Source organism: Protopterus annectens, chromosome 2.part0 (assembly GCF_019279795.1).
Source record: "Protopterus annectens isolate FY-2018-M chromosome 2.part0, PAN1.0, whole genome shotgun sequence".
Taxonomy (NCBI): domain Eukaryota; kingdom Metazoa; phylum Chordata; order Ceratodontiformes; family Protopteridae; genus Protopterus; species Protopterus annectens.
In genome coordinates this window covers 879,623,626-879,625,938 of record NC_056728.1, presented here as the reverse complement: position 1 = coordinate 879,625,938, position 2,313 = coordinate 879,623,626, and the positions used below count along the sequence as shown (strand labels likewise).

Genomic DNA, 2,313 nt, shown 5'->3' with positions numbered 1-2,313 from the left:
TAATTCGTTCTAACCCTCCTCACAACTCACGATTTCTGGTACTTCGGTTTTCCTTTAGAAAGATGTTATGCTAGTCCTGTACGAATATTCAGAGCAGAGTTGAGTTAGACCCCCCGTTTTATTAAAGCTCAGCCGGGTCGCGCGCACCACACACACACACACACACACACACACACACACACACACTCGCACGCACGCACGCGCGCGCGCATTATTTTAAGCTTACAGAGAGGCGCGTTAGCTTCTATAGTTTATTGTTTTTCTAGAAATGAGAGGATAACACATCCTTCAGCTTAAGGTGTAGGATAGATGGAGGTCAGCCGTGTGGCTTATTATCTGAAGGGTTGTGCTGCAAGCACGATGGCACCAGTTGGCATCTTAAAATATTTATTCACTTTGCGAGGTAAGGAATCTGCCGCTACCTGGCACCTGGCCATTTTCAGGTATGACTTCAAATTGGTTTGCCTGGCACTAGCAAACATTACGTTGTCATTGGCTGTTCTTAACAGTCATTTCAACTGAATATTATAACCGCGTTACATTTAGCACTAGCAGGGAAACTCACAGAACAATTTGTTATAGGGAAATGTCGTTGCATCTGTTCGGCACAGTGTTTTACTGCACACTTATGGAGCGCCCTCAGGGTCGTCACTGATTTTTGCATCAGGGACTTAACCTGGTTCCTTGTAGAACACAATTTTGTGACTAAACAACACAGCTACAAACATTATTAATACAAATCATGTTCGTCTTTCAACAAACACTAGAGTTCAAAGCTTTTGTGTCTTTGCAGTTTCAGTCAATCTTCCAAGTAAAAGGTTGAGATAAAAATATCCTAACTGTAATTTGTAGTGTGTAGCTAATGAAGGGAAATGCAACAGGATGACTGATACATAAACAGTACCACCTATTATATTGTTCAGTCTATTTGTTTTATTTATTCTTTATTTTTATTTTAGTACTCTGTTATACAAGAGGTGTGAGCATGCTGCATTATGACCAGACAAGAAAAAAAAATTACTATTGACAAAAATACTGATAAACATTCTTAGAGAAGATGCCTGTAACCATTGACATATTAATTATTATTATTATGACAGACAAAACTGAGCAAACCAGATGCAACCTAGAAGGCAGGCTTAAAGCATCCTCAACTCCAGAATTCCAGAGGGCAACCTAAAAAGGGACCATTTCCAAAACCATTTCACAAGTGACAACGTTAAGTTTCAGGTATGTAACATTCAATATTGATTTGTAACAGCGTTTGTTCTAGTGGTTACTTTGGCCCCCCATTGGCCTCATCAGTATTTTTTTCTTTTTCCTCAAACCCGTATTTGTTAATTGGGTGGGTAGCATCAATACCCCCTTCAAAAAACTAGGCTAAGATTTTTACCACTCCACCAGATCTGCTTACTGCTTCATTCTGTACTTGTTTTTTGAAGTTGCGCAACTTATGATGCAGCATGGCCTCCCTTCTCCTGGGCAGCATATAAAAATAAATAAAAACTCATTTGGAGAAAAACAATAAATTCATCCCTGAATACATGAATGACTGCCCTTGCTAATCAGCTAGTCCTCTATACCCTTAGTTAGCTTTTGAGAGACGGATGAGAAAAGTGGAGTTTGAAGCAATAGATTTGCATCTATACTCTACTCAGCCTGACCAGAATTGACTTATTCAAATCCTTCCTTCACTCCATACCTGAGTTCCTCCTCACATCCTCTGTAACCCATGTGATATCATCCTTCCTGCCCCAACTCTCATTTTTCATCCCTTCAGGACCTAATATTCGGCCACAATAAATCATTGCTAGGTATGAGATGCTTGCCATACAGAGGTTCTGCAGATGTAATTAAATCACATACTTACCTTTGATAAACAAATAGTGATAGTGATTGGGGCAGCTGTATTATTACTACTAACAGTCCTGATTTATGCTTTTATCTAACTGGAGCAATTTGAATAACTCTGAGCTTATGTTTGAAGACAAACTGGAAATAATATTGTTACAGATCTCTATAAAGAGCCTCTTCTTTAGAGACTTTCCATGCCAGCCCTATGACTACAGAGATAAAGCCTTGACCACAACCCAGGTGACCAAAGTTCAAATAACATCTCAAATGTCTTCAAGTGAATAGCAAAAAAAAAAAAAAAAGCACTTCAAAGTAATAAGCCAATCACTACATTGTAAGGAGTCGGCTTATTATAGTTAGATCTGCACACCCTTCCGTCTTCCACTGAGGAGCAAAAGAAAACAAATGTTCCTTCTACTGGCACACACCAGCCGAGTGGCCAGATGATGCTCAACACGT

At 39.5% G+C, this 2,313-nt stretch overlaps 1 long non-coding RNA gene across 1 annotated transcript in view; it reads right to left on the bottom strand.

The window, feature by feature from the left end:
• LOC122793276 overlaps positions 1–66 on the bottom strand; it is a 1,105,234-nt gene extending 1,105,168 nt beyond the window's left edge. The window contains exon 1 of the long non-coding RNA XR_006363457.1: positions 1–66. This exon is cut by the window's left edge and continues 455 nt beyond it. This is a non-coding gene — a long non-coding RNA (uncharacterized LOC122793276).
• Positions 67–2,313: the final 2,247 nt, after the last annotated feature.